The sequence below is a fragment of the Papio anubis genome, chromosome 14 (genome assembly GCF_008728515.1).
Source record: "Papio anubis isolate 15944 chromosome 14, Panubis1.0, whole genome shotgun sequence".
In the NCBI taxonomy this organism is placed as follows: Eukaryota; Metazoa; Chordata; class Mammalia; order Primates; family Cercopithecidae; genus Papio; species Papio anubis.
This window is the reverse complement of record NC_044989.1, coordinates 76,715,343-76,731,089: the sequence shown is the minus strand read 5'-3', so window position 1 is coordinate 76,731,089 and position 15,747 is coordinate 76,715,343. Positions and strand designations below refer to the sequence as shown.

The 15,747-nt window shown below is 39.5% G+C and overlaps 1 long non-coding RNA gene across 1 annotated transcript; it reads right to left on the bottom strand.

Annotated features, from left to right (window-relative positions):
- Positions 1–8,014: 8,014 nt before the first annotated feature.
- Positions 8,015–14,406, bottom strand: LOC110741082. The gene is made up of 3 exons (XR_002516755.2): positions 13,597–14,406; positions 9,560–9,748; positions 8,015–8,791 (listed from the first exon to the last, which is right to left on the bottom strand). It is a non-coding gene; the product is annotated as an uncharacterized LOC110741082 (long non-coding RNA).
- Between the last annotated feature and the right edge of the window lie 1,341 nt (positions 14,407–15,747).

The window sequence follows — 15,747 nt, the reverse complement described above, 5'->3', positions numbered from 1 at the left end:
ATGAGCAACTAAAGTTCAAGGAGAACATTGGCTATGTGGGATTAAGATTAGATCTGGCTCCTTGCTTCAATGTGATGAAAAGAAGCAAACCTTACAAGCTTTGTATCTTTTTTCTTTTATATTCCTGTGAGAAGTAGCTGTTATTCAGGGAGACAATGAAAATAAAAAGACAAGGAAGCTTTATAAAAGACAAAAACTTGAGCCTAACCACCCTCATCACTATCATAGATGCTGACTGAAATCAACAAAGGACCATAAACAAAGGGGGAACATGTACAACAAACATAGAGACTGGGAAATGGTGCCATCAAATATGTTAAAGAGTTGTTTTGGATATGGTATATATGAAGACGTATTAGAAGAAAATCCTAATAATAAACATCAAAAGAGAAGGAAACTTTCCTTTCTTGAGGGAAAAAAAAAAGCAGTATGATGTTGCAAGAAGTGATCCACAAAGTAGCCCAGAAAGACGTGAAAATCTGGAGGTTTGCTCATGCCTGTAATCCCAGCACTTCGGGAGGCCAAGGTGGGCGTATCACGAGGTCACGAGATTGAGACCATCCCGGCTAACATGGTAAAACCCCATCTCTATTAAAAAAAAAAAAAAAAAAATTAGCCAGGCATGGTGGCAGGCACCTGTAGTCCCAGGTGAGGTTACTCGGGAGGCTGAGGCAGGAGAATGGCGTGAACCTGAGAGGTGGAGCTTCCAGTGAGCCGAGATCGCACCACTGCACTCCAGCCTGGGCCACAGAGTGAGACTCCATCTCAAAAACAAACAAACAAACAAAAGAATGACATGAAAGAAAGAGAAGAAAATGTGTCAAGAATGAATTCTTTTTTTGAGGACAGCTCAGGACTCAGGTTTCCTTCCTCCACCAATCCATCCCATTTTATTCCAAGTAGATGATCATATTGACAAACTGGTAATATAAAAGTCTACCTACACATCTTTCAGTTTAACCACAGAGCAGAATTTCATGAGCATCTTAGAAGAAAGATAGGGGATAAAATAAAAATCAGTTCACTTTATTTGAGAAGAACATGCCAGTCATGGAAAGGATTTTCACTCAAAGAAGACATAACGACAAAAACGATATCAGTGACTGGTCTGCTAAAATATTCTGCAAAAAAATAGTGATATGATCACATAGGATGAAAGTCAGAAGAAGGTGGTACTTTTTTAAAATAAAAATATGGTTGAAGGAATAATAGTGAAGTATATAGACTATCTACTTTGTAATCTTAACATTGAAAAGAATTGACTTTGTGAAATAAGATTCAGATGAATAGATAAGACAACAAATACGATAGACAATTGTGTAAGACAGAAAATGTAAATCAATTAATAATGCATTATTCAAAAATGTTACACCAGAAGCAGCAAAATAAGTGACAAAAGTTTAATTAAACTGTGATCAGAAACGTTGTGAACATTGCACAGAGATCTAAAATATGAACAATTGATCTTACTAAATAAATTTCCAGGGAGATGAAACAAATGACAAAAATATTATGAAGCCAATAAACCTGACCTGAAGAATGGCGTAAAGATGACTCTCAGGGGAATAACATAAGCTAGAAAAAAAGGAAGACAAAAGTCATTTAACTTTTTACCTAGTAATTTTTATTTTAAAAAGAGAATTAAGAATTCACTACAAACCCCAAAATAGCAGGCTGAAGCATAATTCTAACCAGTTAAATTTGCCTATAAATAGACAATTAAGTGTCTTTTCTTCTAACATTTATTTGATGGTCCATTCAACACAGAGGATACTTTGCTGAGGAAGATAGATAATACAGGCAAGAGAGCCAGGTACAGAAGGGGGTCACCTAATTTAGGTGGGTACGACAAACACAGAGAACAAAATAAACAAGAAGTCTCATCATGATCTAGCAACTAATTTCCCTGAACTTATTACCATTCATTCCTTTCTATTATTCACTAAGAATGTTGACTCTTGCATATAGGAAGCAGTACAAGCAATCCAGCAGTGGCTGGAAAAGCCTGCATGCTGAGGAACAGCTGATGGAAAGTAAATTAAAGAACTTAGGGAGCCATACTAGGACCCTTCAATTAGAGAAGTAGCCTCTGGATTCAGCCCAACTCTGAACGTGGCAGAATTATTGTAGTGGCAGTACTAATCTTAGAAGCTGGCAGTCTTCCAGTTTCTTTGAAGAGGTCCCTTGCTTGACATCTGCTCCTGGTCTTTGAACTCCAGAGATAAGTTTGCCTATTGACAAAACCAAAACCATTTTATTCTCATGTGAGTGTCTTTTCTATGTGCCCCTGTGTTAACTTTTAATGCTCAGAATAAGGGAGGGAAATAAAGTTTCCATGAAAAATAGAATGATGCTCTGGGTAACTGCTATACAGTATGCACCATTAGTGATTTTTAAGAATTTCAATGCTAGAGGTGTCTGGAGCTGAGTCAGTTGAATGCCAGTATTCTCTGAAGAAGAAACATATATGCATTTTCACTACTGATGAAACCAGAGATACCCAAGGATCCTGAAATATTATACCTTTGATTTTAGGAGCTCATTCAATGGCATTGCATAAATCCTTCTTTATGTAAACTAATCAGCATCACCTCCCATGGCTTCCAGTTAAACCAATCTTGAATGTCCTAAGTAAAAGATATTGGTAACAGGTGTATAAGTGCAGGTGCTTGAGTTCGGTGGTAGTGAATTACATTATCTACTGTGTCAATTTGTGACTGTTGAGACAAAGAGGAAGGCTTTGCAGAAACGTCTAATTGTGGAACCATTAAAATATTTTTCTTTGATTTTTCATAGTATTGATTTGCAGTTCTCTTCAATTCCATCTGAACAGGTAAAATTGGCTCTTTCTTACTCTGATTCTGCATCTCAGATTCCAGATTATTTAAAATTTGAATCTTGGTGTTAGTGATTAAGGTACAATGGGAAATGGAAAATAGAATTGTTCATATTCTTTGCATCAATAATAGATAAAACAAGATGTGATAAAGTCATATCTAAAAATTATCAGCTGAGTATGAAGAAAAATCTCAGAATTTACATGACACAGCTGAATAAGCCATTTTGCTCAGTACAACTGTTGGGTTAAGACTGTAAAAATTAAATTCTCCAGGATTCTTACAGGAACATTAGGGCATCATAAGGAAAGATTTGGATCCTTAAAAATAAATAAAACAGCAGTAACAGATAAGCCAGAAAATTTCAAGAATCACATCCCCCTAATAGCAGTTTTAAAATATGGCACCTAAATCCTTTGAAATTTCTTTTCTTTTTTTTTTTTTTTTTTTTTTTTTTGAGACAGAATTTTGCTTTTTTTGCCCAGGCTGGAGTGCAATGGCCTGATCTCAGCTCACTGCAAACTCTGCCTCCCAGGTTCAAATGATTCTCCTGTCTCAACCACCCAAGTAGCTGGGATTACAGGCACCCACCACCACGCCCGGCTAATTTTGTATTTTTAGTAGAGACAGGGTTTCACCATGTTGGTCAGGCTGGTCTCGAACTCCTGACCTGAGGTTATCTACCTGCCTTGGCCTCCCAAAGTGCTGGGATTATAGGCGTGAGCAACTGTGCCTAGGCTCCTTTGACATTTCTACCATTGAGACATAGGAAACATATTCCTTTCCACCAATCAGGACCCTGAAAATACCTGACTTGAATATGGCAGAAGTAATGCTATGCCAATTTCAAGGTTTCAGCCTTAAGAAACTTGTAGCTTCTGTTTCCCCCCTCCCCAAACTTTTCTTGGGATACTGAGGAACCCAACTACCACACCACAAGGAAGCCCAAACTAGCCCAAGTAAGAGATCACAGGGAATGGCCTTGTGTAGGTGTTCTGGCCCTAAGCCATCAACTTCCAGACAAGTAAGTGAAGATGCATCCATGTGATTCCAGTTCCCAAATGTTGAACTATTTCCAGCCTTCACTTTACCCTGCTAAGACCTCAGAGACCATAAAACAGAGATGATGCGTCCTCACTATGACCTTTCCAATTTTCTAACCCACAGCATTTGTGAGTACAATCGAGTGGTTTTTTTATAAAACAAAACTTTTTAGTGATATGTTATTCAGCTAAAACTTTTTAGTAGTATGTTAACTGGCACATAACTACAAACATTTTTGTGTGGTATCCCCTGCAATCTTACAATGAACTTTCTGGCCATAAGTAAATAACAATCCATAAGAAAATGCACATATTTTTTCATAGGTTATGAAAACTCTCAAGACAATCTGAAAGTGTTTAATCAATAATAGGAAATTAGAAATTTGGAGCAGATAGAATTTATTGTAATGGCTCACCTGAAATATTGTAATTTGTATGATAGTTCAACAACAAGCTACAGGTCTATGTGGAATTACACAAACCTGAACCAGTAATGGCCAAGGCTAGCTTACAATTAAAGGTCTAAGAATTCCCTAGTCATTATGCAGAGGAAGGGATTTGAAAACACTAGGAGACATGAATTTTATGAATTCTGTGCTATACATATATTTTGCCTAACTACTGCTTCATTCTTGTATGCTGTTAAAATCCACTAGACTCTTTCTTTTTCCACATCAAGGAAGTATGTTGGAATCTTCCAAAAGTGCTTTACCCTTTTTCTTTCTTCATCAGCAAATTTTGAATTTTCTAATTTAGCCTGAAAGGAAGACTGATGGAGCTAAGATAACAATTTATATTATCATAAATATAATTGGAGAGTGGCCTTAATTATGACTATTGCTCCACTTATGCTCCTTGGTACTTGATGCACAGTACTTGACCTAGCAAACACATTGCTCTCCCTTCTAGGACAGGGGGACACCAAAAGCCAACTTCTCTCATCTGGTATGAGAACTCTATACCGATATGACTCTGATACTTTATTCCTGCCACAATTTAAACTATAGATCAAGCTTGCCCAACCCACAACATGCATGTAGCATAACATGCATGTAGCCCAGGATGGCTTTGAACGCAACCCAACGCAAATTCATAAACTCTCTTAAAATATCTCTCATGAGATATTTTCCAATTTTTTAAAGCTTATCAGCTATCATTAGTGTTACTGTATTTTACATGTGGTCCAAGGCAATTCTTTTTCCAATGTGGCCCAGGGAAGCCAAAAGATTGGACACCCCTGCTCTAGAGTCTTTGATCCCTTGGAGTCTAACAAGTCATCAGACTGGTTTATTATATGAATGATAAAATTCTGACAGGATCTAGTAAGCACAAGGAATAAGTTCCCTACAAACTTGCAAAAATATGTGGATGATGGTGTACATGAGATAAATCTCACAACACATACAGAATACTAGTACCTCAGTGAAGTTGTCGAGAATATATTGGCTTGGGCTGATCTGAGACATGCACTACAAAGTGAAGACACAGCCTACAACTTATTTGACTAAAGATATTTAATAACTGCTGTGCTTAGTTCAATTTTACAGGAGACATACACCATATTTAAACACCCTTCCGTTAATTAGATGGACAAAAGTGTTTTATGCTTAGAGTGGAGGCCTTCCATGACAGCTTCTAAGATGAATCCCAGTGATTTCCTACCTCCTTATATTCAAGCCCATTTTAATTCCATTCCCTTGAGGATGAACTGGACCTACTAGCATTTAGCAAATAGAATATGGTGAAATTAAAGAGATTTCAATTCTACAATCAAGTTTAAAAAACAACACTCTTGCTTCTTTTATCATTTCTCAACTGCTCACTCTGATGAGGCCAACCATAATGTTATGAGCTGTGGCATGAAAATGTTCACATGTCAAAGAACTAAGGGAGGTCCCTGGTCAACACTGAGAAAAAGAACTGAGACCCTCAGTCCAGTAGCCTTCAAGGAACTGAATGTTGCCAACAGCCACATGAATGAGCTTGGCAGCAGATTCCACCTCTCCTCCCCATTCAAGCCTTCAAATAAGACATCAGCCTTGGCCAACATTTCAATTCAGCCCTATGAAAGAAATTGAACCAGAGGACTCAATTAAGCTGTGCCCAGATTTGTGATCCACAAAACTTGTAAAATAATAAATATTTCTTTCAAATCACTAAGTTTTCAGGGTAGTTTTTCTTTAATACAGAAATGGGTAACTAATACAACAGTTAAGATGGGCTAATGATCTGGCGCTTCCACCCCAAAGCCCTCATTACCAAGTTAATGTTCAATATATCTGCAGCAGACTGAAGTGCTATGTGGTACCTGATGCAACCATGTGTAAGAGTAGTGGAACAGAAGACTGTTAGGTCAGGATCCATTTAGTGTGAAACCATTGTTTTTTTGAGAAAGAGTTCCTGATCATAGCGAAGCATATAACCACTGGACTTGAATGGCAGTGTGGACCAGAAGTTTTCCAATATTTCTAGCTAAGCACATCCAACAACATTTCATCAGAAACTAGTTCCAAACAGAACTCGAAGTCATAGTTACACACATATAGCTATGGTGCATCTTCACTCATTATATAAAGACTTTATAGTATATTGTCCAGTTGATGAAGATGAAAAACTGGAGCCTGATTTAAAGATGCCATCACACAACATAGTAGAACCAGCCAGACCCATTTTGCAGCAGTGTTAAAACTTTTCTCAGGGATTATCGGGTAACAAAGAAAAGAAATCTCACTAGCAGATCTTCAAAAACTATACCTTGTTTTTCACTTTGCCTCAACGGAGTAGATGGCCTCAAGTCAAGATATATACTGATTTTTAGTGACCAGTAGTCTGCTCATATATCTAATAAAGGAATAGTAATATGAGAGGACTTTGTGGCAGGAAGTTTTGGTGAAAGAATATGTGGCTAAAGAGCTAAGAATGGACTTAGAGCAGTTCTAGAAAATTGTTGGTTTTTGACAGATTAGATATTTAAACAAACAAAAAACCCCACAAATCTTTCACAAAGATGTCTTCAAAAGTGCTGGCTTAGAGTCTGAAAATATGTGGATCCTATGTGAATATGCAGCAGAATGTCACCATTGCAAAACAGCCTCTCCATAATCAGAAGGACAAAGAGAGCCTCTGTGGATGTCCATTAGCCTCCTTTCCCATCCAAGCCAGCGTTCATACAATGAGCTCAAGAAACAAAGTAGTTAAAGGGAAGACATGGGACAGATTCATGCATTTAGCCATATGAAAGTTTCCCTCACCAGGTTTGGCTTGGCTATTCCTCTTGCTGAGACCAACTCCAAATCCATTATATGACACCATGCATTAGTGAACCAGTCAGCTCTCTGGTAGTAGGTTGATTACATGTGACCCCTTCTATCACGAAGGGGGCAAAGATTTGTCTGCACCAAATAGACACTTAATCTAGATTTGAAGTTACTTTCCCTGCTGCTGTCAATATCATTCATCCATGAAATTACTCAATGCTTTACACTCTGCATCCAACCAAGAAACCAATTCAAAATAAAGGAAGTAAACAGGGGGCTGTTTGTGAAATTCACTGGCCTTATTTTCTATCAATCAGCTGTAAGTGACTGTTTCCCTAAACAACAGCAAAGTCCATTGAAAGCTGGGGGACAGCACAGCTCAATGGTAAGAAGCTGTTTCTCCCATAGAGATAATCTGTCACTGTCCCATACAAATAAACCCAGTGCCATGAACAAAGGAGTAATGGTAGAGGAGTTAAACGTATCTGTCAGGATTATAGCTAATAGCCCACCTTGAAAATTTTAACTTCTCTGGGTTGTATCAGTCTAGAGGGTTTATTGCAAGGGAATAGGCCTGTACTCATGGTTTCATTAAATTGTAAGCTAAAAGCATAACCTGGTTTTATGAAACTCTTTTTTTTTTTTTTTTTTTTTTTTTTTGAGACGGAGTCTCGCTCTGTCGCCCAGCCTGGAGTGCAGTGGCCGGATCTCAGCTCACTGCAAGCTCCGCCTCCTGGGTTTACGCCATTCTCCTGCCTCAGCCTCCCGAGTAGCTGGGACTACAGGCGCTCGCCATCTCGCCCGGCTAGTTTTTTGTATTTTTTTTTTTTAGTAGAGACGGGGTTTCACCGTGTTAGCCAGGATGGTCTCGATCTCCTGACCTCGTGATCCGACCGTCTCGGCCTCCCAAAGTGCTGGGATTACAGGCTTGAGCCACCGCGCCCGGCCGGTTTTATGAAACTCTTAATGTTAATGGAAAAATTATGAAAAAGGGATTTGGTTTTTTAATTATTGGATTTGACCTTCCAGAGCAAATATGATGGGTATTTAGGAATATCCAAGAAAAAGAAATGGTTCTTGCTGGCTGCCTTTTATTCTGCCATCACAATAGTCAAGGCTTTCTTTTCTTAAGATTGAGAATTTTCCTTGTTCCTCCATATGAGTAAAAGTGCAAAGTGAATTCAGGTAGAATATAGAAGGGGTAGGGGAAGTAGTAATTTATGACTATATTCCAGTTGCAAATCAAGGGCACTCACTGGTCTCTCTATAATTTCATAGCTGCCATAATAAATGTATGATGTATTTTAATATAAATGTTTCTTTCACCCCTCTAACATACATAGGTTGTATTTATAAGGGGAAAAACTACTATTTTTCTCTAATGAATATAGAAAACTGAGATATGATCAAAACATATATAGAGGAAGAATAAGCATCACCAAGATATTTTTAGTTAGAAATTAGAGAAGAAATTAGAGTCCTTTGGGCTGCAAGTAAAACCAAACTAAACTATATTTACTCAGTCACACACCTGAAAGTTCAGAAGTAGAGCAGACTTTGCTTCATTTTCCTCAGATATTTTCTCATTTCTTCTCTCTACATCGGCTTGCTACTTAGGTGGAAGCCAATGCCCTGGGCAGAACGGACAATGAATCTGGGCACAAAACACTCACAGTAAGAGACACTTACTTACTTCCTATCTCTCTTAAAAGCCAGAATTTTTTCCCAAGAAATCTCCAAAGTTGTTTCTCTCAAAACTCACTAGTCAGATTTAAGGTATAGGTTTTATTCTAAACAATATCTGACAAGAGAGATGTTATCACACATAAACATTTGAATCTGTGATGGTCATTTGCGAAGTATATGTGTTTGTAAAGACAGAGTTAAAATACATGAATGAAAATTGGGGTGATGTTTAAAAGGGCGAAAGGGAGGCGAATACTAAGTAGACCATAACAACCTACACTACAACACAGACCATGTAACATAAAATTTGAATGCAGGAACTGGTAATAAAAATGTGTTATCTCTGGGCTGGGTGCGGTGGCTCATGCCTTGTAATCCCAGCACTTTGGGAGGCCGAGGCGAGTAGATCACAAGGTCAAAAGATCGAGACCATCCTGGCTAACATGGTCAAACCCCTTCTCTACTAAAAATACAAAAAAATTAGCTGGGCGTGGTGGCAGGCGCCAGTAGTCCCAGCTACTCAGGAGACTGAGGCAGGAGAATGGCGTGAACCCGGGAGGCAGAGCTTTCAGTGAGCCGAGATTGCGCCACTGCACTCCAGCCTGGGCTACAGAGTGAGACTCCATCTCAAAACAAACAAACAAACAAACAAAAACAAACAAAAAAACCTGTTGTCTCCTATTGGACAGAATGTGAGGGACTTTATGACAGTATTATGAAAATAGAAGGATCATACCAGAATCATATTAGTTCAGGCATCTTTGGATGTAGAGAATAATAGTTTCTTTGCATTGGCACAGGGGTGGATCTCCAAAGGCTCTATCTGTGCTACACGATTCTGTACCCTTGGTCACAGCTGTATCACATAATGGTAGACTTTTGACCCACTGGAACCCACGTAGATTCTTTCTCTAGAATTTCGTGTCTGAATAGAGTAAACCAAAGACCAGAGATCACTGAGGCTGTCATCCTTTTTGCAGTAACAGGGAAAAAGAGATCTACAAACTCCAGCTAGTAAGAATTTCAGAGCTTCCCTTATCCATGCCTCTCCCGCAGTTAGGTTGTGTAGCTTCCATTAATGCTGTGATCAAATCGAATCACCCAGTAAAACCTATTTTTTTTTTTTTTTGCTAAAGTTATCTGATTTCTGTTACTCACAACCTTATATACCATTAAACAACACAGGTATGCTGTCAGGTTGGAAATCACTGATATTGTTCAAACTTTTAAATTTAACAATGAAGAAAATGAATTCTAGAAAGTGTAAGTTGGTTCATACAAGGACATTCAGTTTCTTAGAAGTTAAACTGCAATTAGAACCCACACCCCCTAATTCTGCCCAAGGATATTTAGGGATAGATATAAAAATTCTGACAACACAACCACAGCTTTACTTTAGGACTTTTTTAAAAGGAAGTTTCTACCAGTGGTTTGTAGGCACCCTGAGAGATTGCCAACCTTACAGCAAGTGCTATGACCCACTTCCTGACATTTTCTGGGATTTAGTAGCCTTCTCTTCTTCTATTAGACACATTTTATTTTGAGACCTCCACCCTTCTGCCATCAAAAGCTTTTCCCATTTTAACCTTAAGACATCTGAGCAATAAAAAAAAAAAAGTTACTGATTGTAAACCACATGGGTGCGCCTCTTTTATGGTATAGTCTTGCAATGTGTTATTACAATAACTGTCTGTTTTTTTCAGATATAGTGATAAAAGAAGCCTGAAAATACCCTTAAAGGTAAGCATAACACAACAAAAAAGGGAAATGAAGAGTATAGCATGGGCATACATTTTTTACATTGTTTAGTAAAATAATCAGACTAATAGGTCTTAAAATGTAGGTTCAGTCCTGAATTATTAGCAGTTTGGATTCTGATGGCATGTTGACCTTCAATCAATTTGTTTTATTTCCTTGAAATAACAGTGTCTGATCTTTGTCAAATCTCATTCAGTTCTGTTCGCCTTGGCCTAAAAATATGTCAAACTTTTAAGAAATGTAGTAAGAATGTTGATATCCGTTGTTCTTTTAGATTAAAGAATTTGAAAAAAAGTTGATGTTCTTAATCTATGATCCCATTTACCACCAAGGACACACATTTAAAAACATAAGTTGGCCGGGCACGGTGGCTCACGCCTGTAATCCCAGCACTTTGGGAGGCCAAGGTGGGTGGATCACCTGAGGTCGGGAATTCGAGACTCCATCTCTATTAAAAATATATATATACACACACACAAAAAAAATTAGCCAGGTATGGTGATGCATGCCTGTAATCCCAGCTATGCAGGAGGCTGAGGCAGGAGAATTGCTTGAACCCAGGAGGCGGAGGTTGTGGTGAACCGAGATCACGCCATTATACTCCAGCCTGGGCAACAAGAGTGAAACTCTGTCAAAAAAACCCAACCAAACAAACGAACAAAAAAACAAAACATAAGTTAAACTGTCTCAAAAGTACCAATATGATGTGTATTTCATAGGTCAATCATGTATTTTGTAGGTCAAAAATATTTCCATTATTTGGAAAATGGAAATAAAAAGGAAATACAATAAAATATACTAATAAAGCAATAAAGCTCTAAGAATTGTGGAGAAAACAGTTGATCTATAAAACATTTTAAGGATTTCAAGTAGTATTTAACTTCATCTAATAGATACAAGTGAGACAAGGGGATTGATGTTCATGTGATCAGCAGCTGCCATGTAGATTACAAAGGGTCTTTGTCACATCCGGGCATGAGTAGGTACCAATTTATCTTCAGCTGGTATTCTTCTTATGTCTTAAGCACCCGCCTCTCACCTCTCTGTGCCCTAGAGGTCACTTCTAAATATCTGACTATTCAGGGCTACTGTTCTACTATATCTCAATTTTAAGCAATTTTCTTCATATGCCTCTGATTATTGGTATTTCCTCTTGTCAAAAGTAAGAGTTGGATTGGAACTAAGCTGGTAGAGAACTTCATGCCAATGAGTTAACTGGCAAAGGTAAATTTCTGCATCCCCCAGTTCTAATGGAACGCCCATTTTTACAGGTAGTTCCTAGCGTAGTGCTTCAAGTCAAACAGTATTTGAGATGATGGAAAGTTTTGGTCCTCAGAAGGTTCAAAAGTAGGCCCACAGTTCTTGACTCTCCTCTGGTGACATACTGTGCTTCTGAGAAGCTTTGTGTGATTTATGAGAATGAATGAGGGGTAGCCCAATCAGAGCCTGACATACAGGGTGAAGCCTATATTGATGGAAGTTTAGTTCAGTCCTTGTGTATACCACGTTATCAACACCCTTATGTCTTCATCTTCAGACAAAATAGGCAACAGATTAATTGACTCTTTAAAGAAGCACTAGCCCTTTCTTAGATTCTTAAATTGTGGCAGCAAAAAGGGCAAACACTTGTCTACCTCCTATGATTCAGCAAAGAATTAATTTGTGATTCCTGAGCAATACGCAGAGAACATTTCCTACAAGAACTTGGTAGGGGGAGAAAAGATGTTTTATTAATGTGGTTGAACACTGATTGAGCTTGATCAACAATACAGAACAATCTGCTTTCTAGGTAATGGTCAGAGAAAAAGGCTCCCGGCTCTGTGCCTCCCTGTCTTCTTAGTACATCCTCTGGAGCAGCTCATGTTCTCAGTCAAGAGAATTTAAAGAGTCATAGTCAATAACTCTGACAACTCACAATAAATCTCTGTGATTTGTACCACTGCTCAGGCAGTTAGGACCATGTGCCCTTTTAACCAATCCCTGTTTTAAATTCCAGTTCTAAGGACGGGATGCCTGTCCTATTTTCCCTGTTTCTGTCTTAATTCCCTGGATTTTTATTGCAGTAGTTTTAGTAGATTAGGGGTGATAAACCCCAACTCAGAGACAAAATCTAGACCATCACTTGTTTTTGTAAAGAAAATTTTGTTAAACAGTCATGTTCATTTGTTTATGGATTGTCTGTGGCTACTATTACCTTACAATGGCAGATTGAGTATTTACAGTGACTACATGGCCTGGAAAGCTAAAAATACTTACTGGCCCTTTACACAAAAGGTTTCCTAATCCCTGACCAAAACACTGTTTCCAGTTCCCCTGACATCCATCCCAAAGTTTTTATCTTAACTCTATGACTTCATCTTTCTGCTGTCTGCTCAAATAGCTTCCCTAATTTCTTTCAATTATTTCTGCTTTATATAATTTTTAATACTTATATTCAAATAATTTTAGATCTACAGAAAAGTTGTAAGAATAGTACAACGTTCTTATACACCTGTACTCAATCTCTTTTCACACCTTTATTACAACTATTAATGAAATATTGATACATTATTAAGTACTGCACATACTTTATTCATATTGTCTTAAGTTTTTGGCTAACGTCCTTTTTCTTTTCCAGAATTTCATTGAGGACACTATGTCGCCATTTGGTCTTCACATCTTTTCAGGTTCCTTTAGACTGTAATTGTTTCTAAGATTTACGTGGTTTTAATAATTCTTACTTTGTGATGAACTTGAAGTTTAGAGGACTATTGATCATGCAAGTTGTAAAATATTTTTAAATCTAGGTTGTCTTACGTTTTTCTCACAGTTAGACAAGGGTTAAGAGGAAGGCCACTGCTCTGGTTTAAATGTGTTCCCGCCAAAATTCACGTGTTGAAACTTAATGGCTGATACTATTAAAACGCAGGGCCTTTAAGACTTTAGACCATAACAGTTCCTCCCTTCCTGAATAGAACTAAGGTCCTTATACTACAGGCTTCATCTAGATTTAGCCCCTTTTCAACATTTCTGTACCTTCTGTCATGTGAAGAAACTGTTCTTCTCTTCTGGAAGATCAGCAATGTACCAGTTTGGAAGCAGAAGCCCTCAGCAGACAACTGAACCTGCCAATGCCTTGACTCAGACTTCTCTGGCTCCAGAAAACAAAACAAAACAAAACAAAACAAAACAAAACTCTTTTCTTTGTAAATTAATCTATGGTATTTCACCACAATAGTGTGTCTGGAATTGGTGAGTTCTTGGTCTCACCAAGCCGCAGACCCAGTGCAGTGAGTGTTGCAGTTCCTAAAGATGGTGCGTCCTGAGTTTGCTCCTTCAGATGTTCACATGTATCCAGTTTCTTCTGGTGGGTTCCCGGCCTGGCTGATTTTAGGAGCGAAGTTGCAGACCTTCCTGGTGAGTGTTACAGCTCTTAAAGGCAATGCGTCTTGAGTTGTTTATTCTTCCCGGTGGGTTCCTGGTCTTGCTCAATTCAGGAGTGAAGCTGCAGACCTTAACGGTGAGTGTTACAGCTCATAAAGGTGGTACAGCTCATAAAGCTGGCTCAAACCTAAAGACTGAGCAGTAGCAAGGCTTACTACAAACAGCAAACAAAACAAACTCTCAGCAGATTTTCGCAGCTGGCTGGCTCTGGCAGCTTGCTTTTATTCCCTATCTGGCCCCACCCACATCCTGCTGATTGGCCCATTTTACAGAGAGTGTGATTGGTCCGGTTTACAGAGAGCTGATAAGACCATTTTTACAGGGTGCTGATTGGTGCATTTACAATCCCTGAGCTAGACACAGTGCTGGACAGAAAAGTTCTCCAAGTCCCCACTAGGTTAGCTAAATAGAGACTACTGATTGGTGTATTTACAAACTTTGAGCTAGACACAGAGTACTGATTGGTGCATTTACAAACCCTGAGCTAGACACAGAGGGCTCATTGGTGCATTTATGATCCCTTAGCTGGACATAAAAGTTCTCCAAGTCCCCACTAGATTTAGAAGCCCAGCTGGCTTCACCTTGTTGATCCTGCAAGGGTGCTGCAGGCAGAGCTGCCTACGAGTCCGGAGCATGCACCCGCACTCCTCAGCTCCTGGGCGATTGATGGGACCAAGCGCTGCAGAGAAGGGGGCGGCGCTCCTGGGGGAGACTCGGGCTGCTGGTCCTGAGCCCTGCCTCGCGGGGAGGCAGCTGAGAGCCAGCGAGCGGGGTACATGCGGGCCAGTAGTGCTGGGGCTCCCAGCGCAACCTCCGCAGCTGCTGGCCCGAGTGCTAAGCACCTCACTGCCCTGGGCGGGGGGCGCCGGCTCGTCGCTCTCAGTGCGGGCCCGCGGGGCCTGCGCCAGCGCCCACCGGAACTCACGCTGGTCTGTGAGCGCCGCGTGGAGCCCCGGTTTCCGCCCACGCCTCTCCCTCCATACATCCCAGCAAGCAGAGGGAGCCGGCTGCGGCTAGCGCAGAGAGGGGCTCCCACAGTGGAGTGGTGGGCTGAAGGGCTCCTCAGACGCCGCCAGAGTGGACACAGAGGCCGAGGAGTCTCTGAGAGTGAGGGCTGCTAGCACATTGTCACCTCTCAGCAGCACAAACGGATGAAGACAACCACAGAGGTAAGTGCGTTCTCATCAAATCACAACAATTGTGTATGCAATCAACATGACTTACTCCTCTTGATGTTGACCTTCATTACTTGGATGAGCTAGTGTTTGCCAGTTTCTTCACTGTAAAGTTATGCTTCCCCATTCCATGCTGTATTCTTTAGAAGGAAATCATTATGCACCATGCTTTGCTTTTTTATCAGCTCTGTAGCTACACACTATTTTTATACTTTGTCACTTCCAAAACCTTAGCTGGTTTTTTGCTAATCCTGCAGAGGTTTGTGTTTATTTTCTGTCACCATACACTCGATACCATGCACTACCATCTCACAGGCCTCTGGCGCACTGGTAAGTGCCTGTGTCAGTATGGTTTTCCCATTCTGCTGGAGCTCTTCACTTTACATATGCTATTTTTCTCTGCTTTAAATTATGATCTTGCCAATCAAAGTTAATTATAGCAAAATAGATTGAGGTATGAAAGTTGAAAGATAGGAAAGAATATGTATGAATTATTACCACTAAAACTTATGACATGAAAAAATCTGATAGTAATTCCAAATATGTTGAGTTGGTGGAGATAGAAGGA